The following is a 27,997-nucleotide window of genomic DNA, read 5'->3' on the forward strand; positions in this document are numbered from 1 at the left end:
AATGATGGCGGAGCTGAGTAGCTTGTCATCATTCTCGAAAATTCTGAGGCTAGTGAGCTCTCTCCCTCTCTCCCACTCGCCTTATTTTCCTGTTCGCCACTGCGGGGACTTCTTCTAATTTGCAGCTTCCCTTTCCCCGGTACACACAGACACGAGCTGGTGGCTTGCAGACTGCGTCTGTCTGGAGCTAGAGAGCCAGAGAGCCAGCCTGTGGGGATAATGCTCCCGGAGAAGGATTCTGCAGCAGTTCTCAAAGGCTAGAATTCAGTGGTTTTGCTGCATATGCGCTGGTAATGGTTCGGGGCTTTTAATTTTATTTTGTTTCATTTTTAATTCGTTTTTCAAAGGATGTGCTTTATGTAATCTCAGAGTAAAGATGTTTTAAAATTCATTATTGAGCTTCCTAAATATTCGAGTACTGCATTTTTTTTGTGCTACAGACCTCCAGGCATAGATTTATTATTTGAGTATAAAGAATGTATTTGCTTACTGGTGAGTTATAATTTTTTATATTTAGTTAACAAATCCATACACATACATATTTTTTCTTTCTTTTTTTTTTTTTCCGGTAGATTCTTCAGCTTGTTGTCTCTAACCGAGGAAGCATTGATTGGGAGCTACTCATTCAGAAAATTAAAAGGTACCACATGTTTTGTTTGGATGTTTTAATGAGGGAAAATCAGGGGAGAATTGGAATGTTTTTATTTAAATTAATTTATCTATGATTGGTCTTTCATCCTTAAGCTTAAGTTGATCATTGTCTATTGCATATACCATTTTCTATGCAGATACTTCTATTATCTAAGGTTGTTTTGATTAGAAGATGACTAAAAAATTGTATCTTTTGCCTATGTTGCAAGTTATTAACAAATATCAACGTTTTTGGCTTATTTGGAGATTTTATCGTTGTAACAGCTTTATTTTAAGTCCAAAATTCTCCATCTAAATGAAAATTCATTAATTTGAATTTAAGAGAAATATGCTAAGTAATGATTTTATCTGAACGAATCCTGCTAAGTGATTTGTTTAAATGGTTAAATGAAATGCCTTGCCCTTCCCAGGTAGAATGGGTGCTAGAGACGAAAGCCCAGGGATGACTCAGTATTGTTGGCTTTACAAATAAAATACTGTAACTTCTTTATCTACATTTCAGTCTTTAGCAGTGGATATATTTAAAGGTCGAGGTTGTTAGTTCTTGAAAGAACTTATTTTACATTTGCTTTATTTGGAATTGACAGCATAAGAAAGTAATCCTTCATCTTACCATGAATGCACTTGAATCCATTTGATCCTGGGCCTCATGCCTTACATGAAAAACATTAATTTTGAAATTCAGCATCAGAATATATATTGATTTGAGATGGCTACTATGGATATTACCTTTTCTTTAAGACCGTCTTTAACACCTATTAATGTCAATAAAACCTATATTTGTAATTTGCCTTTAAAAAATGGAAGACATTTTCTGCCCTGCTGAGAAGAAGATCAGTAACACCTTTTAAGCCTTTCTTTGGGATCTACGTATAATATTTCCTCTCCAGACTGTCGGTCCAAAGCATTTTACACAATTAGTTTAGTTTTTAAAAAATATACCTGAAAATAATGTCCAACTACTTACCCTGAAATATTGTAAGTATGTGAGTGTACACCTGTGAGTGTGAATATTTGTAGCAGAGTAATACATTGTCCTTTGTTAATATCTGCAATGTATAATCATGAGAACCTTAATTTATTCATTCCACAAGCACTTCTTAAGAGCCTTGCTGCTGTAGGTAATTATTATGGGAGAGAGAGGGAAGGGGTAGATGACACTGTCCTCAGCCTTCCAGAGTGTAGGCAGCATCACATAAAGATTTTTGAACAGGAGAATGAATTCGTTAAAATAAATCAGTGTGTTCTAAGAAAGGAAATTGCATTATTTCAGATATTGAACAAAAGCTAATACTAGTCTTGAGACACATAAAATTATATTGCACTTCTTCCTCAGAAATTACTCAGTGGAATCGTGTATGAAATCCCCCAAACAGGACTGTTTCTCCTAGATATTGTAAAACTCTTGAGACCACTCTGTCTTTTTAAAAGATTTCACTCAAAGTAAGTCAAAATATTTATGTTTGGTGGAAAAAAAATCTATTTGGTATTTTCCCAACTAATTAAATCCAGAGAGCATATATTTCACATGAAGATCTATTTCCTAATCTTCAGACTCATTCAGCAACTCATTATATTAATTTTGAACTTTAGGATATGTGTATGAATTGGAAAAGGGTGAAATTATTTAACTGCTAAAAAATGACTCCAATGCGTTGTCAATAGGAACTAATAAGTTCTGTTAGGATTTGTCTGGATATTGGAAGAAGGGGCATACGATCTCACCAACAGGCCTCTGGCATCTAAATTTTGGAGGACCAGTTAAAAATTCATCTAGCGCTATGCTGACAAAATGCATATAATAAAAAATGAATTTATTAAAATAGTAGATTGAGTGGTCAAATCAGAACAGAATTTGACTACTGGAGTCAAATTCTGGGACCTATATCATGGTTTTTCTAGTCAATATTGTGATGGGTTAATTCCGTTACTGATTTCACTCATTTTTTTTTTCACTTATATTTTTAACACATAGTATAGTACCTGGGTCACAGTAGGAATTCAGTACATATTTATTTAATTATTTCATGAATAAATGAATTTGTCAGCATTTTCCCCCATTGATTTTTTGTTCTTGCCTTTCTTAAAATTATACACTGTGAAACAGACATCTGGTCATTTTTTTAGTTACCCAAAATATTCATTACATGTTTCTAATAAATAATAATTAGATCATTAAACTGGATATAAAAGTGACAAACCATGTGTATAAATTTCTTTAGGCTGTATAGAAAAGGATTTTTCTGGTTTCAGATTAAAATGGAAAGAATTCTTGAAATGCCCCCTTTCACTTTCATCAGCTGGGGGACATATGCCAAACTGCAGCCTGAGCTTTGCTTATGGACGCTTCCTAAATACCACTCCCAGGCTTGACATTGTTTATTGCTTTTCATGTCTTTGGCCAACATTTTGCTGCAGCAAAGGGGAGGAGGCCTTTCCCCCCACCCCTCTCTATAAATGTAATTTGAGAAATGATGTCATACTTACCAGTCCATAATGAGCAACAAAGCATTTAAGGAGAGGTAGGTAGATAGATAGATAGATAGATAGATAGATAGATAGATAGATAGATAGATAGATAGAATCTTTTGTATATATTTAAGGACTCTATCAAGAAACTTCTAGAATCATATGGTTTTAGCGAATACTGTTCTTTCTTGCTGTCATTTATTTTTATTAATAAAAGTATAATTTTTTATTAACTATGTGACAGACAATATCCTAAGTCCTTAACATATATTATCTCCTTTAGCTCTCCCTATAATCCTGGGAGATAAGAATGGTCTCCATTTTACAGATAAATGAATTGAGACTACAGTTGGGCAAACCCAAGTCTGGCCCCAAAGTCCTTCACATTAAACACTAAATTTTACCACATTTTTTTTCTAGCATATTTTTGGTACCTAGTCATTGTCTTCATGTTCCATGCAGTAAGGTTAAAACAGTATACTTGCAAATATCTTGATTTATCTGCAAGTATAAATCAAGATCTCTCTCTCTCTCTCTGTATCCTATTTATCTATGGTAGAAGTGAATATGTCCTCAAATACTTAACTAATATTCAAGCTCTATTATATTTTAATTTTTATATTTAACTTGAAGAACTTTATTCTTTAAGGATGAACGTCAAAGATAAATTAGAAAGTTTTAAAATAAATGTATTCATAAAGCATTTTTCCATGTCATTATAGTCAAGTGTTATTTTGAATTGCATAATCTATATAAGAAAATTAGAGAAACCAAGTGCTATGTAGCATAACTGATGTTATAACTTGCAAGTGTTTGGGTTTTTTTTTTTTCTTTTTAAAGTGAAATAATGGCAGAAGAATGTTCAGGTGTCCAAAATAAATAAACAAGCAGGCAACAGGGCCATGGGCAGAGTAAAAATACCAATTCAACCTCAAGGATAACTAACTCAGAAAAATCACTGAAGATGCTAACAATTACACAAATATGTATTAAGATTCTCTACTTGCAAAGGAGTATTTACAGGAGAACATTTCTGGAGCTCAGTTGGAGTCAGCAAAATAAGATGAGGAAGTGGTACCAAGGCTCATTGGTACCATAAGAAAGACAAATCCATTTTTTTTTTCAGATTTTATTTTAGATTCAGGGAGTACATGAAGGTTTGTTACCTGGGTATATTGTATGATGCTGAAATTTGGGGTATCAATGATTCTGTCACCCAGGTACTGAACACAGTACTCAATAATTCATCTTCAACTCTTCCTACTTCCTTCCCTCTGCCCTTTAGTAGTCCCCAGTGTCTATTGTTGCCATCTTTATGTCCACAAGTACCCAGTGTTTAGCTCCCACTTATAAGTGAGAATATGCGGTATTTGGTTTTCTTTAGCTCTGCATTAATTTGCTTAAGATAATGGATCCAGCTGCATCCATGTTGCTGCAAAGGACATGATTTCATTCTTTTTATGGCTGTATAGTATTCCATGGTGTATATATACCATATTATGGATAATTTGTTAAGCGACTTCATTACAGGGCATGAATTCTAATCATTGGAATGGGACTTAACAGGAAATACTTCATAGAGCATGAGTGTTTTGAGGTGGAACTTGGGGATGAATAGAAGTATTCAAGGGGGAGACACGTATGGAGGAGCTCCAGAAAGAACAAACACTAGCAAAGGAATCAAAGGAAGTGAACACGCTGGGAAAGCACAGACTGATCTCATTCATATTCTAGAGTATAGAGCAGAAAAACAGATCTCTTAGAGAATAAAGTTGCATCATATGAAATGGCTAATATTCATCTTTTTTGAATTAGAAAATTTCATTCAGTTCAACTTAATACATTGGAAGAGGGCTTTGAATGCCAGTCGAGGAGATTTGTTTCTTATTCAGTGGGAATCTATTGACTAGTTTGAGCAGGAGACTACTATGATCAAACTGTGTTTTCAGATTATTTGTTTTATAGCTCTGTGTGAGATAAATCAGAACTGTGAGTGAGAGCATGTTGAATAAAGCATCACTTCAGAAGCTGTCATAGAATAATCCCAGGGGAAAAACAGAAATCCAAAGAGGGTATTGACTGTGGACATGAAAAAGAGGTCATGATAATGAAAGATGCTTCTGAGCTCAAGTTCATATACAGAATAGAACAATTGCTTGATTGGTAGGAGGAATGAACAGCAGAAGGACTCAAAGGTGACTCTGAAGTTTCAATTTGATAACTGAAAAAAGCAAAGGGAGAAAGTAGCTGAGAGCTACACGAGGAAAGAGTTCTTTTATTTTTATTGTATCTCTAGTCGCTAGCAAAATGCCTAGTACATAGCAGACAGCCAATAAATGCTAAATGAATGAGTGAGAGCGTGAATAAAAAATGAAGAGGTATGTTTAGGACATGAGGCTGGATATGTGGGTGGACTGGGCTCGTAGATTGCAGAACATGCAGATCCAAAGCTGAGAAGGGAAGTTAGGGAGGGAGGGCGTGGGTGACATTAACAAGAAGGATAAGAAGAGGACCAGAGGGAATCTCTTGGCAGTACCTGCATTTAAGATGCAAAATAAGGGACAAGAATTAAAGTTGAATGAAGAATTTTTTTAAAAAGCAAAGAAAGAAGAGGACAGGGAAGGTTACAGAAAACAAAGTTAAAACTCAAAATTTCCAGAAAAACTGAAGAATGAGAATAAAGAAAATGCTGCTGGTTTATTATTTATTTCAATAATTATTTTGTTATAAAAACAAATCCACATTTTGTAAAATTCGTAAAATTTAGAAGAGTATAAGGAAGGAAATAATAGTCACTCATAATTACACAATCCAGAGATTATTGTTAACACTTTAAAAACATTTTGATGTATTTTTTATCCTATTGCTTTTAAAATTTCATAATCAAAATCATAAGGATATAATTTTGAATTCTGCCTTTTTTCATGCAGCAGTGTCTTAAGCATTTCTTACAAATTTTGTTACCTGCATACTATTCTCTCACTTAAAGATTGGACATCTTTATTTCCTACTGTTTCCAGTTTTTCGCTATCACCATAATGCTGCAGTGGAATAGTTTGCACATTACTCTCACACAATATTTTAAATAATTTCCAATGGATAGTTACAAAAAAAATCACTGTATTCTATTTTGTCAAATTCCTAGACAGATAAAATTTGGTCGTTTCAAAATGAGCCTCGGCTTTCCTCCAAGGAGAATCTGAGATTACGTTAGCACCTGCCATGTGCCAGCATCTGTGAAAGGCACTTTAATTATCACAGTACCTCTGATGTCGATTCTATGATACCCACTTTACTAATGAAGGGACAGAGACTCAGAGAGTTGCACATGTATTTTAGGTCTAGTTTTAAATCTGGGTCTGACTCTAACCAGTCAAATTGTGGAGAAAGAAACAAGATCTTGAGAAATGAATGAGTAAATAAGGATATGAAAACAATAGGAAAATACACTTAAGAAGTCCAGAACTCAAAGAAAAGAGATAAAATACGAAAAGCAAGAAAGTGGTGACTTCAGTGGGCTTTTGCTGCTTATTAATATGGAAAATCGCAAGCCAAAGGCAGGGGCAGATAGAGAGGGGTGCTACATGTGTAATCAGAAAAAGGACAAATTTATAGAAAATGTTCTAAAGGAAAGGGTATAAAGAATGTGGACAAGGATTTGGGCTTGCCATGCAAAATGTAGCTTCCTTATAAATAAGAGCAAGGGAAAAGAGAGTGAGACTTTTGAAGTGGCAAAGAAAAAATACGTGAAACCTAGAATATCTCATCTTGACTTTACCCTAGACTGAAGGATATTCATTCAATGAATATTAATTGAATACCCAATTCCACCCCCTTTTCCTGCCCTTATGGAACTTTTCTTCTAGAGAGTGGAGCTAATCAGTGGGCTAACAAATAAAATTACTCAGGCAGCTGTACAGAGAATGAATTATAAAAGGGTAAAAGTAGATGCTAAGATATTTGCTTCTTAAACTTTAAAGCAGAGAAGAGTCAACTGGGGATCTTACTAAAATGCAGACTCAGTCAGTAAGTCTAAAGAGGGGCCTGAGATTCTATATTTTGACAAGCTACCGGGTAATGATTCTGCTGGTCCATGGAGACCATGTTTTGATTAGTAAAAGGCTAGAAGGCAAATGTCCATTCAAGAAAAATGAGAAATGATTGGAGGAGTGGTTGGTGAGCAAGTCTGAAGTGAGCTCTTCTTATTCAGCAACATAGCATACTTTTAAACCTCTTTGATGGAAAGAGTGAATTGCCTCTCTACTCCTGAGTTTTAAAATTCCAGCTGTTGTTTTATGAAAAATCCATTAAATCAACCCAAATGAGCTACTGGCATTACATTCTTTCTGCCCATTCTCAGTGCTTATTATGCCATATCATGAATTTCAGTGGCTTGGGTTTGGGGATGTGGTTCTATATAACCCTGTGTCCATTTCTTAACTCCAGTTCTATTTCCTGCCTCATGATTTCTTTGGACTTTAATGTCCTTTCTGCCTGGATTTCCAGCACAGTACTGAGCTGCTAAATTCTCTGGCCCCTTAGCTCTTGACATCCATCACACTCTCACACTCCTCTGTGGGAAGCTTCCGAGTCTTCACTTTCCATCCTCTTGCCACCCACTCCTACTAAAAGCCCTGGGTGATTCTGCTTAAAGCCATAGGGAAACAGAAGATAGTCTCTGACTTCAGGAAAGCATTTTTTTTTTCCGTTGAAATCATTTTTTTTTTGTGGTGGACTGTTTTGGTTGGTGACAGGAACCTGCATCCCTCTGAGGGATTTGTCAGAACTCTACAGGAGAGTGCATCTGTGTGTAGACAATCAGAGTGTTCAGAGGGGCCAAGTATTCATAAAAAGCCTTGACAGAGTCTCTCAGGAGGAATGTTACCTTTCTGCCTCCGGTGCTAGACTGTAACTCTAGTCATCTCTTTTAGCTATGGGAACTTGAGAGCACTGACCTGTTTGATTACCTTCACATCACTCATTGTAGCTATAAAATATCTAAGAAAAAAATCAAATAAATGTAACATACCCATCCTTCAAGGCAGAATAGCTCAAGTGCATGTTAAATATCTGTGGTGTCCTCATCCTTGTTAGCATTTATCCTTTGCTTAAGGGGCTAGTTCTCTCTCTAGACGATGCCATGACCAGGTCTCTAGACTTTGTCATCATTTTATAATTTGGTGTGTACTTAAACAGTCAAATAGGCATGGGAAAAGTCCTTAGAAACTAGAAATTTAAAATTGTAGTGAAGTATCAAATTAGTTTTTATGTAAAGTCAAGTTAAATGGATAATCACATTTCCTCAAGAACACTTAGGCAAGGTCCTTTAGGAGAGAAGCCATGTTAACAGCCACCATGTCACTCTATATGTTGTCTACCTAGAAATTACTCTAGATGCACATGCCAAGTCGAAGCTAAGAAAATGAGTGTTGTACATGGGTGTGTGCATGTGTCAGTCTATTCTTTCTATAATGGACAGCACTGGTCTTCTTTGCATAATCAAGCTGGAATTGACTATTTGCAGAATTTGAATACTATACCCATGCATTCAATTGTTAAGAGTCTCAGGGTAGCACAGAATCATCTCTGGTCTTCCAAGATTGTCTCTCTTTCTCAAAATAGAAGTCTGAGTAAGTTTTGTTTTTTGTTTTTGTTGTTGTTTTGTTTTGCGGGTTCCACTTGGGTCTGCCTCAGATGGTTTGCATTAACCTTTTTTTCAGATTCTCTCCTGGTGTTAATGACTACATTATGACCATTTTAAAAAGCCAGATGTACATTGATCCACCTATGGCAATTACTAAGGAAAAAATACTCCATTTAATGCATTATAACCAAAATATATTTCTTCACCGTGTGTAGGAACTTAAGAAATGACATCTCTTTTTGGGAAGATCTTACATTTTATACATTTTATTTCCCAGGTGAACAATGGTTGTACTTAGTTTTCTTTAAAACTATTTTCTTGCTTTTTATATGATTTTCTCATGGTAAAATTTCATGTTAACATATACAGAATAAGGTGAAACATCAAGCATTAAGGATTCTTCTGACATAGTGCCCAAGAGCCACTAATTAAGATAATTTTGAACATAACTTTAGGAAAATTTGTGGTACTTCAGAATCTAAAAACAAAACATAAGTAGACTACCTATACTTTAAATAGTGGGAGCATAAATTCCTAAAATAATTGACTTTCCAAGATGACATTTGAGGAAATATGAGATCTAACAATCAAAACATTTTAAAAATCATATAAGAACTCATGAGCCTTAGAAATTCATGTAATTCTGGCTGTACTTTTCCTCGGTAGGAAAGTGGATAATCCAAGAGATAAAAGAGAAATAATGCATGTAATATATTACATTAAGCATGCAATGTGTGCATGCTTAATGGAGTAAGCTCCCTATGTTAAGTTCGCAAACACAACCAGAATATAGACTGTGAATTATAAAATTGTTAGAATAATGCAACCAGTTAAGAAGATGCATTTAGATTTTAAGGACAAAAAAAAAAAAAAAAAAAAAACAAACAAACAAAAAAAAAACCTTCTGTACCACTTTTAAGTAATATGAAATATTTTCTAATATGTAGTGTTCCAAAGCTCACAATGGTGTTTGGAACGGGAAAGGCAGACCTTGTTATTATATTTGCTATAGATGAAAATACTGAAGTTTGAAGAATGCAAGTGACCTACTGAAGTCACTGCACTAGAAAATGGTAAACCTGGGACACATCCTTGTTCTGACTCCAGAGACTTTAGTTCCTACTACTCTGAAGCTAAAGCAGATAAATGAGTGTATTGTCCTAATCTGTAATATTTTAATAATGCACTGACTTGATTGCTAAAATAAGGAACCTGTCTAAGGCAGTGGCAACCTCTACTAAGTGGATTGCCCTACCTTAAAAGACTCCTGCCCTTCCAAGTCTGGATTAGTGTGGCATGGATTTATGTAAATACTAGTAAAAATAGCACAGTCTTTACTGAAATGATTTAAAATGTTTCAACATTAAAAGCAGATACAGCTAAATATATCACAGGAAATGAAATAATAAAATATTATTGATTTAAAACACATTTGAAAGAAGGATAAATTAATAAGAACTCATTGTTCAGTTCTGAGTTCCACAGAATTTTAAGTGAATGGTAAATAACTCAGTAAGAATTCAGGATAGCAAAAAAAATTAGTAAGGTTTCAAAAGAGCACATCTACGGAGAAACATTTTAAAACATAGGCATTGTGATTTGCCTGTTGTTAGGATAATTAAAAGAGCTTGTAAAGAAAAACTTTAAACTGGATCTCAGTTCTGGTCTCAGGTGTAGACATGGAAGGGGAACATATATAAAGAAAATGATGACCTCAGGGGCTGCTGAATTAGGGTCAAGCAGCCCCTGAGGTCATCATAGGTTAGGTGTCCTGAGGCAGACACCCATGGGAATGGGTCCACCAAGGCCATGCTCAGTGCAGCTGCCCATCTCTTCCCCAGTTCTCCTTTCTACCACCCCATCTATGCTCTTAGCACACCAGGGCTACTGAAGTGTGTTTATCTGGTCTGCCTTCCCCAAACACCATCACTACCTTAATCTTCCAGACAAACTAGAACACCCTTCCAGTTGTGTTTTTCCCCCTTTAGTGACTCTCATTTGCTATCTCAAACGGTACCAGCTAATAAATACGGTAGCCACTAGCCACATGCAGCTATTTAAATTCGAATTAGGAATTTTTTTTTTTTTTTTTTTTTTTTGAGACGGGGTTTCACTCTTGTTGCCCAGGCTGGAGTGCAATGGCGCAATCTTGGCTCACCACAACCTCTGCCTTCCGGATTCAAGTGATTCTCCTGCTTCAGCCTCCAGAGTAGCTGGGATTACCGGCAAGCGCCACCATGCCCGGCTAATTTTGTTTTTTTAGTAGAGACAGCATTTCTCCACGTTGGTCAGGCTGGTCTCGAACTCCCAACCTCAGGTGATCCACCCACCTTGGCCTCCTAAAATGCTGGGATTACAGGTGTGAGCTACCATCCCTGGCCTCAAATTAATAAAAATTTTAAAAATTGAAAGTTGACTTCCTTAGTCATACCACATTTCAAGCACTTGATAGCCACATTCTTTTTATAGAACATTATATATTATATTACATTTCCATTATCACACTGGGATTGATTGAAGAGTGCTGCTCTGGAGCATAACCAGAACCTTCACCCAGGCATCTGAGGCCTAGGCTTACTCTCCTCCTTGCCCACTATTCTTAGCACAGAGTTTTCACTCCACCTGCTACTGTCCTCTTCATGGTCATTATTACAATTAGCGTTAAAATAGTAATGACTCCTGTTTATTTAATGCATATTATTTGCCAATTACATACCTTTTTACTAGATTATGAAAAAACAAAACAAAAAAGTCTCATAAGACTGTTTGGTTTCTTTTTGTTTGTTTGTTTTTGTTTTGTTTTGTTTTTAAGCTTAATTTCACAGAAGAGGAAAATGAGGTTTAGCAAGGGTAAGTCCATTTTCCAAAGACAAACAGCTAATTGTTTGTGGGGTCTGAAATAAAATTCAGGTCTGTCTGGTCCCAAGGCTTTTTCCCTAACCTGTGGGCCCCTCTGCCAGGAGTCATCTGGAAATGTCTGGAGACATTTTTGATTGTCATAACTGGAGCAAGAGCTACTGACATCTAATGAGTAGAGGTGGCCAGGGATGCTGCTAAATCTCCTACAATGAACAGCTTTCTGCAATAAATAGTTATCTAGCTCGAAATGTCAATAATGCCAAAGTTGTTCGTTTTCTATCTCCTTCTACAAGAATTTAAAGTCAAAAAAAAATAACAATTATCATTTTTAAGTTAAAGTAATACCTACTTACAGTAAACAAATAAAAGTTTAAAAACAAACCAAACAAGAGAGCCAAAAGAAAGTGAAAGTCTTCCTCCTTGTCCGCATCCCCCAATCTCACATCCCAGTGAAAACCATTTTGATACTTGATACCCCAAGAGGTCTTCTGATTACCATTTTAGTTGTAAATAGTATACTTCCATTTCTTAACTTTGGACAGTATCTATTGATTTACTACAATAAAAAGTGAGAAATTTAGCACACTAACACTTTCTCCCACTCCCCTCTATTTGTTAGGTTATTATAATTTTTATATTGTCAAAGTTTATTATGAATGTATTCTGTTCTGTATTTATAATTAAGCAATCTGTATTTTGTTTATGTTGATTCAAAAATATTTTGAATATATTCGAAAAATATATTTCCCTGTTGAATCAAACACTGTAATCAGAACCACTGAAAAGTAAAGGTAATCTTGTGTCTTCCCAACTCCTGCTTTTCAAGTGAAAATATTCTAAGTGTTGAGATCCGGAGACTTTAATGCCTTTTCAACCTAATTCTTCTTCTAAGCTGGGTTCAGCACACTTTTTCTTTAAAGGGGCAGATAGTAAATATTCTTGGCTTTGAGGGTCATCTAATCACCATCACAGCAGCTTACGCAGTTTCTATCGCAGCTACAATGTACTCTGTCATTGTAGCACAAAAGAAACCATAGACAATAAGTAAATGAATAGGCATGGCTGTGTTTCAATAAAACATTATTTACAAAAACAGATGGTGGCTGTATTTGGCCCACAAGTCATGACTGACTTACCCTCATTTTAGGCTATATTCGTGTCTCCCAGTGTCTTCTATCTCATGTTATCTTTTCTGTATTTCCTTTTGGTTTGACTGGAGCTCCTTCTGAAGGCATTTATTCGTATGTGACCAGTCACTGATAAATCTGAGTCCTTACATGTTTTAAACTATATATTCACATGGTACTTTTACTTGATTGATAATTTGATCAGCTATGCAGTTTTGCTCCATTACATTTTAGCATCCAGTGTTATTGATATGAAGCCTGAAATAAGTCAGGTTCTCATTCTTTTGTGAAATACTTTGATGGTTTTCTTTTTAGTAGGCTTTAGGAATTTTGTGCAGCTTGAAAATGATGTGTCCAGATGAAAGTCTTTTATCATTTAACCGATTTGGCAATCAGACTGTTTTTAATGATATCTTTTTAATTCAAAGGAATTGTGGTTTGCTCTTCTTTGATTTCTCTTGCTATTCCTGCCTCTGTTCTGTGATTAGGGGATTCCTAATGATAAATATGGAACCTCCGGAATCTATAAGGTCTCCCTTTTCAAATATTTTCGGTCATTTTTTCACTTTTTCTCCATTCTAGGATTTTTTTTCTTTTTGTCAACTGAATCATCAACTTTACCTTTAGTCCTGCTAATTCTATTTTTAAAAATCAATTCAAATTATATAATCAATTTAAATTCAAATTATTAGGTAGTCATATATTAATTTCCAAGAATTCTTTCTTATTTTCTGATTGATACTTTTCCATAATTCATTTTAAAAGGATGTTCATTTTTAAAGTATATAAATAACATTCTTTCAAATCTCTCTGAGAAAAATTAAGTTCTTTCTTCTTTCCTGAATTACCTCTATTTCCTCAAGAGTGGTTTTTAAAATGTATTGTTATTGTTTGTGCTGCTTATTTTTCTCAAAAATCTTAATTTTGAAGTTTTTATTTTATTAACTTGTATTTTTTAATTAAAAAAATGAATGAAGAACTAGTTGAGGATCATAGGGCAGAATCTGTCAAGATGCAGGTGTCAGCAGGGCACAGTAACTCTCATCTGTAAACTCAGCACTTTGGGAGGCTGAGGCAGTAGGATCACTTGAAGCCAGGAGTTCAAGACCAGCCTGGGCAACACACCAAGACCCCGTCTCTACAAAATATGTATGTGTGTATATATTATATATATACAAATTCTATATATAAATTATATATAATTTGTTTATATACAAATTATAAATAAATAAAATAAATAATATGTAATATATAAAAATTATATATAATTTATATATAATTATATATTAATTTATATATAATATATAATTTATATATATTCTATATATACACATATATTTATATATAATATATGAATTAATATGTAATTAATATATATTATATAAAATTAATATATAAATTAATATATAATTAATATATATTATATATAAATTAATATATAATTATATATAAATTATACACAAACACACAAATTAGCTGAATATGGTGGCTCTCGCCTGTAGTCCCAGCTACTTGACAGGCTGATATGAGAGGATCACTGGAGCCCAGGAGTTCAAGGCTGCAGTGAGCTATGATTGTGTCGCTGCACTCTAGCCTCAGTGACAGATGAAAAAAAAAAAAAAGCAGGCATCCCAGAGGAAGTATGGAGAAAGAGCTGGCAAGCTGACAATGAGCAGATTAAGATCTTCACACATCCACCATGTGTTTTAGTTCTGCCTGGATTTATCTGTATTAGCCCAGGTTCCAAAACTGATCACATGCTTTCATTAAAGACTAGTTCTTATTTTGAGGATGAAGGCTTCAAGGGTCAAATGTAGTAGCAAGGGAGAAGAAGAGGGGTCTTAATTGTTCTGAATAAGTTTCTTAATGAATTGCCATGATGTTGTTCCCATAGTCCTCTAGGACTCTGTATTTGATTACTCTAAGCTTGGGGTTTCCTCAGGTTTCTTTGGGGTCCTACTATTAAAAAAAAACATGTTTCCCTGTGTTTTTTCTCTTTCTGTCCCAGCCCATCTGCATTTGATGTCTAGAATATCTTCAAACTTTCTTCTAAGATTACACTGTATTTTTGACAATTTTGTCATTTACTGATACTTAATAGAAGAAGTGTGTGTGTAAGAATTCTATCACTGATCACATTTCATATTTTTTACTCTGAATAATCATAATAACAGTATATGTTTGCACTGCAATCTTTTGCACTTATTATTTCATTGCTCTATCTCTAGTATTAACTACCTGGTTGGAAAAATTCCTTTCCTGGGCCTTTATTTTCTGTAAAATAATGGTAAGATCTAATTCTCAGTGTTGAGATAGAACACACAAGTACACATTGTAAGATGTAGAATATAAATGTCAACTGTCTTTATATATAAGACTTTCTCATGGATCCAGAGTAACAAATGAAAACCTTGAGATTAGTTACAGGAAAACCCCTTCCCTACTGAATAGGAATTACAAGGTGATCCCAAGGAGAGGCAAAAAGTAAAACTCCTTCTACAATTCAGAAGAACTAGAAATTATATGGTGGTAGCAGTATTAAAATAAGCAATTGCACATGGATATATTTTTCACCTCACAGAAAGACAAAGTTGAAAGCAGACCAAGAATGTAGTTGATAGACTCTCAGCTAAGTAAAAATAAATGTGAAATTTAGGTTTGGCATAGAATATATGACTTAATGTGTGTGATCCTTTTCTTGGCAATATTAAGAATATGAATATTTATGTTAAAATGAGTATAATTTAGTGGTACTAATTAGCTGCCACAAAACTATTATTGATTTTATTTGGCTTCAGTTAATTGAAAGTTTCTGCTTTCTCAGTAAGATTAGGACATGAAGCACCCAGTAAAAGGAGATACCATCTCACACCAGTTAGAATGGCAATCATTAAAAAGTCAGGAAACAACAGATGCTGGAGAGGATGTGGGGAAATAGGAACACTTTTACACTGTTGGCGGGAGTGTAAACTAGTTCAACCATTATGGAAAACAGTATGGCGATTCCTCAAGGATCTAGAACTAGATGTACCATATGACCCAGCCATCCCATTACTGGGTATATACCCAAAGGATTATAAATCATGCTACTATAAAAACACATGCACATGTATGTTTATTGTGGCACCATTCACAATAGCAAAAACTTGGAACCAACACAGATGTCCATCAGTGACAGACTGGATTAAGAAAATGTGGCACGTATACACCGTGGAATACTATGCAGCCATAAGAAAGGATGAGTTCATGTCCTTTGCAGGGACATGGATGCAGCTGGAAACCATCATTCTGAGCAAACTATCACAAGGACAGAAAACCAAACACTGCATGTTCTCACTTATAGGTGGGAATTGAACAGTGAGAACACTTGGACAAGGGCGTGGAACATCACACCCCAGGGCCTGTCGTGGGGTAGGGGGTAGGGGAAGGGATAGCATCAGGAGATATACCTAATGTAAATGACGAGTTAATGGGTGCAGCAAACCAACATGGTACATGTATACCTATGTAACAAACCTACATGTTGTGCACATGTACCCTAGAACTTAAAGTATAATTAAAAAAAAAAAAAAGAAAAGAAAAACAGTAAAGTGGCTTAATTGTAAAAATTGAAGAGGAGATTAAATGTAGAGAGAAAGTTAAGGATCACAGTGACCTTTTACTTCAACGCACTAGAAACCGTTTGTGGATATGATAAAAGGTGTATTTTCCTTAAATTATGAAAACACAGCATCTTTATTGATAGCCTTTATTCTTAGGAATAAACTGAAAACACATCAAACAGACAAAGCACACCATGTGAATGTATGCAGCGTGATGCATATACAATTAGATATATGACTGCTATTCACTCTTATTTTCTGCATGCAGTTATTACATTCTAACGTTGACTATTTGCAGAGGATAAGTCACCAACCCTAGTTAAATGTTAATGGATCTGGTGACATGACATACTTTAAATTCAAGGCCTTATGCAAAGGAATGTGAATAAAATGCATTTGTTTGGCTTTTTAGGCCCCTATTAAAAGTAAAGGAAATGAAACCATAAACAACTATGCTTAAATATTGGCATAGCTGAGGCTGCTTTGTTGCAGTAGAAAATCATATTTACTGATGGTGAGGCTCTGTTTAACCTACCTAGCCCATCTGAATGGTAATTGAAATTTAGAAATGTACTTGGAGATTTAGGCAAAACATGAAGTGCTAACTCAAAGCAAGTTCATTTTAATGTGTTTTATGCTTTAATATTCTGTTGTTGCAAAAAGGTGGTGCAATTTACAAGTCTTTTTTCTAACTCATACCTAAGGCCAATAATTAATGTGGTATAGATTACTTTTGCCCCCAATACCTATTCTCTCTTTATTCCTCAGTAAAAATAGGACTCCTGCTTTTGGGAGATTAATGGATACTTGGCCATTCAGAAAAAGATCCAGAATTTCAGCCTCCTTTGTGTGACCATATGACTAAGTTCTGGCCAGTAAGCTGGAAAAGAAGTTTAGTGTAAAATGTGTATCAACTACTTAAATGGAGTAAGTGTGCTCTTCCTCACTTCTTCCTCCTTTCTTCTGGTGGGAATTCAGACTTAGTGACTGGAGCTTCAGCAGCCATTTTTAATATGAGATATTCTCATTATATATTTCTATTTTGTTTAAGCCACTGTTAATTGGGGTTTTTCTATTTACAGTCAAACTTAATCACTTGACAATTTTATAACTTTATATTTATTTTCAAAGATTCTAAACCATCATTTCATCATTGTTCTGTATATAAATCAGTTTTATATTAAAATTGTTACCAAAAATATACCAGTCCAATCAGTTACCAAGTTCCATTCAGTTCTACTTTCTAAACAGGCTTCAAATCCATTCATTTATTTATCCTCATATGAACTGTATTAGTTCAGTCTCTCATCATCTTGAACCCTGATGACTGCAACAGCTCCTGTATCAACTCTTGCTTCACAGGAACCATTGTACACATGGTAGCTGGACTGTTTCTCAGAATACAATCTCATCATGATATTTCTGTGGTTAAACCTTTCAATACTTCCCATAGCATTCACCCTAAAGTGCAGAATAAACTGTGCCATAAGGTCATCCATGATCTTGCCTCTGCCTGACTCTCTAGGTCCATCCTGAGGTGATTTTCCTGCAGCTATTGCATTTTTTTGGCCTGGTACTCTCTCTCTATGCTGCCTCCCATCTCTCCCCACTCCCACCCTCCTCTCTTTTGCTCACTGAAGTCCTGCTCATTGACTGGGTCTCAGATTAAGCCTCTCATCATCTGGTCTGTTAGGCTTGACCATTATGTACTTTAGAGCCCCTATACTTCTCTCACTTTAGCATTTATCAGATCAGTGCCCATCTTCCTACAAGACTAGAATCTCCATGAGTGTCTGTCCTATTCTTTTTTTTTTTTTTTTTTTGAGACTGAATCTTACTCCGTTACCCAGGCTGGAGTGCAGTGGTGCAACCTCAGCTCACTGCAACCTCTGTCTCCCAGGTTCAAGTGATTCTCCTGCCTCAGCCTCCAGAGTAGCTGGGACTATAGGCACCCACCACCGTGCCTGGCTAATTTTTGTATTTTTGGTGGAGACTGGGTTTCACCATATTGGCCAGGCTGTTCTCAAACTCCTGACCTTGTGATCTGCCCACCTCGGCCTCCCAAAGTGCTGGAGTTACAGGCGTGAGCTACCGTGCCCGGCCTTGTGTCTGTCCTATTCTTAACTTGAACCCCAACACCCACTGCACAGACTGGTAGAGAATAGTTGCTCAGACAATGTTATCGATCAGCTGATACTTTATTCTCTTCTCTTCACCCAAAAAGCGTACCTAACTGACATCCCAACCAAGGTTCCACTTATCAAAATCCCATCCATCCTCTGGATCATCAAAACCATATTTGTACCTTCTCCTTTTAATTAGACATTTATTTTTATTGTGATCATATATCAGACTTTAATTACCATTATTTCGTTTATAGAATTCCAAATTGCTATTGGGAACACATTCCAGAAAAAATCAAGTGTTTTAGAAATGTTTTATAATAACTGCCTGTATTTAAAAAAAACCCATTTATTACAATTGCCTTCATTTCAACAGAACAGAAATTTCTGGAGGCTATGGCTAGTAAATTATTCCTTTTTTGCAAGCAGAATGTCAGGCACATAACAGGCATTTAGCAAATATTGAGTATAATGTAGTGGAATAAGTCCATACTTTGAAATTGGATACCCTTGGGTTCAAATCCTCATCAACTGTGAAATATTGGAAATTTACCAAGCCTCAGGTGGATAAAACAGGAATAATAAAAAAAACTTATTAGGATATTGAGGGAGTTAATGAAGACAATTTGCAGAGCAAAAGTCATATAACTAGTAGTAATTACTATGACCTTCCAAATTACATTACTGCCTTCTTAACAAACAAGGTAGGTGCTCAGTTCTTTCTTGATGTTGTTTTGAAACTGAATGGTAAAGTTTGATAAAGACAAAGCCTAACATTAAACAAAAGCTAAGACCTATGAAAGGAGCATTGAAGGGACTGCACAGTTTCCTTTACTATGCCCCTTTGCTCCTTTCCACCCGTTTCACTCCTACCCAAAATAAAAATAAACAAACAAAAAGAGCCCACACACATCGACAGGTGAAAAGCAGCAAGATGATAGATGGAATTGTATATTATCCAAAGTCACCAGAAAGGCCTGGAAATTATATACAACCTACATTACACCACCTGAGGCTATTCTGCTCTCAGGAGAAAAGCTGGCAGGGGCAATGTTAAGAGTTCAGCTGTTTCTCTTGAGGTTTATCTGCAATGCAGATTTTTCCAAGCCTTTCCTAGCTGTTGCAGCCTCCAGACCCACCAGCTGCTCTCAGTCCTCCCAGCTGGCTTAATAGGATTTGTCTTCTCTATAGCCTGTTTCCGGGGCTGTCTACCATCAACACATATTCGGGTAGACAGTTTTTCCCCCTAACTAGTGTCAAAATCCCTACCAATCCCCCAAATTGCAAAGATCCATTGTCACCTGTCTCAAAGAAAGGATTATTTTTTGTGCTTTCTGCCTCTAGCCACATACATAGATGTTATCTTTTGTAAGAGTCCTCAGTCAGTCCCTATTAAGGGCAAACCTTCTTTTTTTTTTTTTTTTTTTTTTTTCTGTGATTTTTTTAAAAAAAAGACTTTATTTTTTAAAGAGAAGTTTTAGCTTCCCAGCAAAATTGAGCAGAAGGTACAAGGTACAGAGATACCCCCCTGCTCCCACCCCCACACAGCCGCTCCACTATCAACATCTTGCACCAGAGTGGTACATTTGTAACAGTCGATGAACCTACATGGACATATCGTTATCATCCAAAGTCCATAGTTTATATTAGGGTTCATTCTTGGTGTTGTATATACTACAGGCTTTGACAAATGTATAATGACATATATCTGCCATTGCAGTATCATACAGAATGTTCTGTTCTCTTTTTTTTTTTTAATTTATTTATTATTATTATACTTTAAGTTGTAGGGTACATGTGCATAACGTGCAGGTTTGTTACATATGTATACTTGTGCCTTGTTGGTGTGCTGCACCCATCAACTCGTCATTTACATCAGGTATAACTCCCAATGCAATCCCTCCCCCCTCCCCCCTCCCCCCTCCCCATGCTTGGCCCCGGTGTGTGATGTTCCCCTTCCTGAGTCCAAGTGATCTCATTGTTCAGTTCCCACCTATGAGTGAGAACATGCGGTGTTTGCTTTTCTGTTCTTGTGATGGTTTGCTAAGAATGATGGTTTCCAGCTGCATCCATGTCCCTACAAAGGACACAAACTCATCCTTTTTTATGGCTGCATAGTATTCCATGGTGTATATGTGCCACATTTTCTTAATCCAATCTGTCACTGATGGACATTTGGGTTGATTCCAAGTCTTTGCTATTGTGAATAGTGCCGCAATAAACATACGTGTGCATGTGTCTTTAGAGCAGCATGATTTATAATCCTTTGGGTAGATACCCAGTAATGGGATGGCTGGGTCATATGGTACATCTAGTTCTAGATCCTTGAGGAATCGCCATACTGTTTTCCATAATGGTTGAACTAGTTTACAATCCCACCAACAGTGTAAAAGTGTTCCTATTTCTCCACATCCTCTCCAGCACCTGTTGTTTCCTGACTTTTGAATGATCGCCATTCTAACTGGTGTGAGATGGTATCTCATTGTGGTTTTGATTTGCATTTCTCTGATGGCCAGTGATGATGAGCATTTTTTCATGTGTCTGTTGGCTGTATGAATGTCTTCTTTTGAGAAATGTCTGTTCATATCCTTTGCCCACTTTTTGATGGGGTTGTTTGTTTTTTTCTTGTAAATTTGTTTGAGTTCTTTGTAGGTTCTGGATATTAGCCCTTTGTCAGATGAGTAGATTGCAAAAATTTTCTCCCATTCTGTAGGTTGCCTGTTCACTCTGATGGTAGTTTCTTTTGCTGTGCAGAAGCTCTTTAGTTTAATGAGATCCCATTTGTCAATTTTGGCTTTTGCTGCTGTTGCTTTTGGTGTTTTAGACATGAAGTCTTTGCCCATGCCTATGTCCTGAATGGTACTACCTAGGTTTTCCGCTAGGATTTTTATGGTATTAGGTCTAACATTTAAGTCTCTAATCCATCTTGAATTAATTTTTGTATAAGGAGTAAGGAAAGGATCCAGTTTCAGCTTTCTACTTATGGCTAGCCAATTTTCCCAGCACCATTTATTAAATAGGGAATCCTTTCCCCGTTTCTTGTTTCTCTCAGGTTTGTCAAAGATCAGATGGCTGTAGATATGTGGTATTATTTCTGAGGACTCTGTTCTGTTCCATTGGTCTATATCTCTGTTTTGGTACCAGTACCATGCTGTTTTGGTTACTGTAGCCTTGTAGTATAGTTTGAAGTCAGGTAGCGTGATGCCTCCAGCTTTGTTCTTTTGACTTAGGATTGTCTTGGAGATGCGGGCTCTTTTTTGGTTCCATATGAACTTTAAAGCAGTTTTTTCCAATTCTGTGAAGAAACTCGTTGGTAGCTTGATGGGGATGGCATTGAATCTATAAATTACCTTGGGCAGTATGGCCATTTTCACAATATTGATTCTTCCTATCCATGAGCATGGTATGTTCTTCCATTTGTTTGTGTCCTCTTTGATTTCACTGAGCAGTGGTTTGTAGTTCTCTTTGAAGAGGTCCTTTACATCCCTTGTAAGTTGGATTCCTAGGTATTTTATTCTCTTTGAAGCAATTGTGAATGGAAGTTCATTCCTGATTTGGCTCTCTGTTTGTCTGTTACTGGTGTATAAGAATGCTTGTGATTTTTGCACATTAATTTTGTATCCTGAGACTTTGCTGAAGTTGCTTATCAGCTTAAGGAGATTTTGGCCTGAGACAATGGGGTTTTCTAAATATACAATCATGTCATCTGCAAACAGAGACAGTTTGACTTCTTCTTTTCCTAACTGAATACCCTTGATTTCTTTCTCTTGCCTAATTGCCCTAGCCAGAACTTCCAACACTATGTTGAATAGGAGTGGTGAGAGAGGGCATCCCTGTCTTGTGCCAGTTTTCAAAGGAAATTTTTCCAGTTTTTGCCCATTCAGTATGATATTGGCTGTGGGTTTGTCATAGATAGCTCTTATTATTTTGAGGTACGTTCCATCAATACTGAATTTATTGAGCGTTTTTAGCATGAAGGGCTGTTGAATTTTGTCAAAAGCCTTTTCTGCATCTATTGAGATAATCATGTGGTTCTTGTCTTTGGTTCTGTTTATATGCTGGATTATGTTTATTGATTTGCGAATGTTGAACCAGCCTTGCATCCCCGGGATGAATCCCACTTGATCATGGTGGATAAGCTTTTTGATGTGTTGCTGAATCCGGTTGGGCAAACCACCTTGTAGGGCTAACAGAGCCAGGACACGGTGGGTGAGCTGGGAGGCAGCTGCCTTGAATTTGCAGGCTTCCCCAGGTGTTAGCACTGCTAGGCTACTTGATTTCAAATGCTTCCCTTCTCCTTCTCTATAGCAGTAATGTCTATTCCATCATTTGAGCCAGGATTGTGACTATGTAGCCTTTCCTATAGGTTAAGCTTATACTTTCTTTACATGCACAGATTCTTGCTCAGTTTTTTATGGCTAAGCAAGATACACTGTTGAGAGGCTAATAACTCAGGTCAGTTCAGGATTAGACTTCTTACATTGACAGCTGTATGGCTCTTGGCAAGTTACTGTATAGGCACAGGTTTCTCACCAGTAAATTTCAATGGTACTTACCTCATAGACTTGTGAAGAATGATTGCCATATTCACTGTAACACACTTAGTCAAGTGCTAGGGCACTTCAACATGGGCCATAAATGGTGGCTGGTATTCTAATTATTTATAGTTATACTTACATTTAAAATTTTTATTTTTATTTAGTAACTTAAACATTATAGTTATGGGTAGCCAATCCTTTCAGTTTTTATTCTTTTTTCTTTTTTTCAAGTTATAATAATGTAGGATTTTATTTTTAGAACATTTTCATGAAGAAGTATCTCATTCCTTTCTACATCTTACATAAAAATAAATTCTCTTGTTAGGCTTAACTCCAACCACATTTCACACTTTAGGCATGTGAATTTTTTAACTAGACAGAAAAATACTGTATTTTAAAGATAATGAATAATCTTTGACATGGAAAACATAGCTTTTTTATAAATTATGTCTGAAATACAGTGAGCTTGCAAGTCAATAGGCTATATCTGGGCGTTTTTATTTCTTTAGTGTTTTCCTCTTGTGCTGCCAGTAACTTACCAAATGCATAAATGAGAGAAATGCTAATTTATTATGGTTTCATCAGTAATGATTCTTGAGTCTACTACAAATCAGTTCTCGGGAGTTTGAATCACATTGGTTGGCAGTATATTTTTCTGTGATGTGTGACATACAGATAGAAAGGATAAAGGATGTTCGGCATTCTAATCTTCTTTGAAGGAGTACTAATATTTTTTAAATTAATTTTGATTTTTAAAGTCTCACCCTTTGTATCTACAAAATAAAATTAAATTGCCAAAAAGACTCTACTTAATGACATTTAAGAAAGGAGTCTGTTTACTTGTGCGACATGCATGAACTCTTCCAAGTCAAGCTCTGTTAATAAAGCCCTCTTTGCACAGACATTATGTGTGTGAAGTCTCCCAAACTAATTTATGCACACCTGAGTCAAGCGAACACTGTTATTGTTATTTTTCTAAACTGCTTGTCACCTTTTGAATTTTATCTAGTTTGGAAAGGAAATTGACCAATATGCCTTAGTTTTTTAGCTCAAACAAGACTCAACTATGCATATTCTTTTTATATTCCTCTCAAATGGAACAAATCAATTCTCAGTCAAAAAGAAAACAGTTGAAAGAGTTAATTTACTGTTTAGGTTAAAAATATAATTGGCTTTAAAGACAAATGTAAAAACTATTAGGATTTTTCTCTTCAAACGTATTTGATTAGATTCACAAAGGATGCAAAGGTATACTTGGCTACCCATCCAGTCATAAAATAAGTGCTGCTGATCGTGAATTGCATTTGATTTCACATGCTTCTCCTCAGGCAGGCTAGCAGTCACCTTGGCCTCTTTTAGCTGCCAGAAGGATTGAACCTTCTGTAAACTCAATAGATTAGAATCCCAGGACTTTGAACAGCTGGTGTAAATAAGAACATGAATCCAGAAATATATTCTAAGTTTCTGTTACTAATCTTGATAATTAATATCCACTACCAATAAAAAGTACACATTCACACTGTGAATCTATTTGGATGAACTCGGAAGAAGAGGAGCCAGCTCTCCTGACTGAAAGAGACCAAGAAGATTCAAGTTCTGAGAACCCTAGCGGATTCTGAACATGCCAAAACTGGACCAACTCTCCAACAGAGTTGATGAAAATGTGAAGAGCTGCCTGTTGGACTTGGGGCACTTCTCTAAGTCAATATTACACATTATAATTCTCTACCAAATCTTAAAATGGTTTCAGAGCTTGTACTGTTATCCGGAAATAAGAGCTAGGCTTCAAAGAGATACTTTGGTGGCGGCCGGTCTCTGGTGGTCCTAGGAGGAAGGCTAATGACCCGCAGGTAGGCATCTAAAGCTCATAAATCAGTGGCTTGAAGTGAAGCCATTTATAACAGAAACCAATTAACCACAAATATCAAAAAGAGATAAAGCATTCATAAGAAAGAGGCTTGCCGACTCTGCACAGCCATGTTTCATTTAGCTCCAATCCAGAGTCAAACTGCCCTTAAAGCTTGGAGAGAAGAATAGTTGGGTGAATAGGATTGCCTGTCCAAACTGACCTGAAGCCAACAAATTTAGGGGGAAAAGAAACTCCTTGGTTTATTTAGAACTAAATTACATTGTGGAATCTAAAAAAATATGTAGGCCCAGCTATTATTTTTTCTACCTACCACGCTTCCCACGAAAGATACCTTAGAAAACTGTGACACTCATTGATAATCACAGATAAAGCTTTACCATTTTCAGTGTGCCTTCATAGTCATTGTCTCATTTGATGTAGAAACCTCAGAGGGAGGGAGCTCATCACAAAGGATTAATGGATTGTGCATGAACAATCTGCCCCCAGTGATGTTCCGTTTACCTTTTATATGTAGAAGAGGTAAGCAGGCACGGGGTAACCATTTAAGCAAGCATTTTCAAAGCTTTCTGCATGCTGGTGGGCAGCTCCTTTTGCTCAATAGATGTTAATAGCTAAGAAGGGGTTACTCCCAATCTTTAATCCCTGTGAGGTGTGAGATTTCTCATCTTTTTATATCCTCCTTTCTTGGCCACATAAAGAATAGCCATGACTTTTCACATTTTTGACAGAATATCTCTCAATTTTTGGAATACAACGCTATGAAAGACATCTTTTTTAGTAACAGTTTCAATCTTTTCATCAGAGGAAAGAAACCACAATTGCTCTTAGTGGTTTCAAAGTTGATCTAACTATCTAAGGGCTGTATGTGCTCTGGTAGGGGGAAAAAATGAGAAAAGTTTGTATAATGCCAAGGTAAAGCCACAATGTCCTACTTTTGCTTGTCAGAGGAATGTGCAATTGTGTGGAGGGACATTACAAATTCTAGTTAGCTGAGGGTTCTGCCTTGCTGACCTGCAGCAGGTCTCATCATCTCCTGGAGGATTTTGTTTTGCATCCTGTGTGTATTCACCAGTTTGTACCAGTTTCCATTAATTTATCCGTGAGATTCTCTGGATCTCTATAGCAGTAAGAAGGATTGGTGCCAAAAAGAAGGTTATAGATTAGGGTAGGGCCCAAGAGAGATGAACAGATTTTTAGAAGGTTTGCATTTATTTAATCACAGCTTCAATTCAGTTTTCCAAGCAGTTACTGAGGTGTTCATTAAGTCTGTACCCAGTACCCTTGAAACAAGAATGCTGTATAAATCCTTGTCTTAATCTGCACTAATCCAGATGAGCTAATTTGGTAGTTTGGCTCTTTAGTTCCCTAAAGTGACCTTAACACAGGGTGTTCAGTGCCCTAGCTGCATAATCATAAATGGTAGCAAAAAGGTTTTTGCTCCTGGTCTAAAGAAACTTACCAGTATTCATGTTGGTGATACGTTTGTTCTCTAGTACCACCATCAGCAGTTCAAATGTAATTAGAACTAAGAAAAGGGAGATCCTCTTAAGTGTAACCACCTTGCTTTATTTTCAAAGCCTTTCAAATGGATTTCCATAAAACAGTTATGGAGGTCTTTTCAAATTGTACACATAGGCAGGCCCAAACCCCTGCACACATGCTTTTTGTTTGTGCAGAGAATGCTGTTAGGTTCTTTTATTGCTTAAGCAAGAATAACAAATAATTATCCTGCCATAAAGGAAAATACTGATAATTATAGTTTGCCAAGCATGTTGTATAAGCGGACAGGAAAGACAAAGTGTTGGTGTTGGCAAATTCCAAAACAGAATATTTCTGCAGACTGAAATAAACTCCCACTTCTAATGGCCTCCCCATTAAATGCTGAAAACTTTAGAGGCTGTTGAACAAAGCCTGATGGTTATGGCACATTATATGTGACCAAAGAGATGAAGATTTTGAACATAGTAATTTCTCACTGTGTTTTAGTTAGTGCAGCAGAAATATACTAAAAGGGTATGTGCGTGTGTATGCAAATGTGAATAAATAAGCTCTGAAAAAATGTTTATATAAAGGTAACTAGGCTGTTTTAGAAAACAATTTTAAAAATAGTTTCTTCTAGCTATTGTTCTTCTAGCTATGAACTAATTGTTCATTAGTCCTCTAAACAAACATATTTCATGAGACTCATTTCACTATCTTAGACAGTTTTATGTGACTTTTAGACAGCACTTATGGAAATATATTTATTCAAAATTAGATTTTTGGCAGAAAATATGAACAAGAGAACCTCATTATCTAGTAATAATTGTTGTCACAGAAGGAAACATTTAAAGTGAATCTTCCTCAAACACAGATCAAATTTTATTAAAAACGTAGTGAAGGAACGTTTGAGGCAATGTTTAGTTTGAAAAAATAAAGTTAGATCTTATAAAAATAAGGTTATTATGACTATGAATAGAAATGTTTGTATTATAATTGCAACTATATGCTCATTCTAAGAAAAAGGAATTAATTGAGTTTGTTTGGTTTTATTGAGAGTGACTTCCCTACAAGTTTTATCAGAATGTAGTTCAATATCCTCTATGCCACATTTGGCTTTTTCAGCATGCTCCTTAAAATGGCTGTTGGCCCTGGTGTGTGATGTTCCTGTTCTTGTGTCCAAGTGTTCTCATTGTTCAATTCCCAGCTTGGGCAACAGAGTGAGAACATGCAATGTTTGGTTTTTTGTCCTTGCGATAGTTTGCTGAAAATGATGGTTTCCACCTTCATCCATGTCCCTACAAAGGACATGAACTCATCCTTTTTTTTGGCTGCATAGTATTCCATGGTGTATATGTGCCACATTTTCTTAATCCAGTCTATCATTATTGGACATTTGGGTTGTTAATGGTGCAGCACACCAACATGGCACATGGCACATGTATACATATGTAACAAACCTGCACATTGTGCATATCTACCCTAGAACTTAAAGTATAATAACAATAAATAAATAAATAAATGTTTTTTTAAAAAGGCTGTTTAGGTAAAAATATTTAAGTACCTATTCAGTTTTTCCTAGATTTTAAAAAACTATTTTGATACAGAAATAATTATTTGTTAAAGTGAATATTG

General features: G+C 35.9%; 1 protein-coding gene across 33 annotated transcripts in view; it reads left to right on the forward strand.

Annotated features, from left to right (window-relative positions):
• Positions 1 to 27,997, forward strand: part of LOC105481123 (microtubule associated protein 2) — a 315,665-nt gene that overhangs the window by 152,470 nt on the left and 135,198 nt on the right. For 6 of the 33 annotated variants that reach the window (XM_011740417.3, XM_071073885.1, XM_071073888.1 and 3 more), the window contains exons 1-2: positions 33 to 290; positions 573 to 640. The gene's annotated coding sequence lies outside the window, so the exon portion shown is untranslated. Of the gene's footprint in view, positions 1 to 28; positions 291 to 572; positions 641 to 27,997 lie in introns of those variants that run through there. The other 27 variants (XM_011740411.3, XM_011740415.3, XM_024792664.2 and 24 more) reach the window with 13 other exon arrangements.

This window comes from Macaca nemestrina, chromosome 11, assembly GCF_043159975.1.
Source record: "Macaca nemestrina isolate mMacNem1 chromosome 11, mMacNem.hap1, whole genome shotgun sequence".
Classification (NCBI taxonomy): domain Eukaryota; kingdom Metazoa; phylum Chordata; class Mammalia; order Primates; family Cercopithecidae; genus Macaca; species Macaca nemestrina.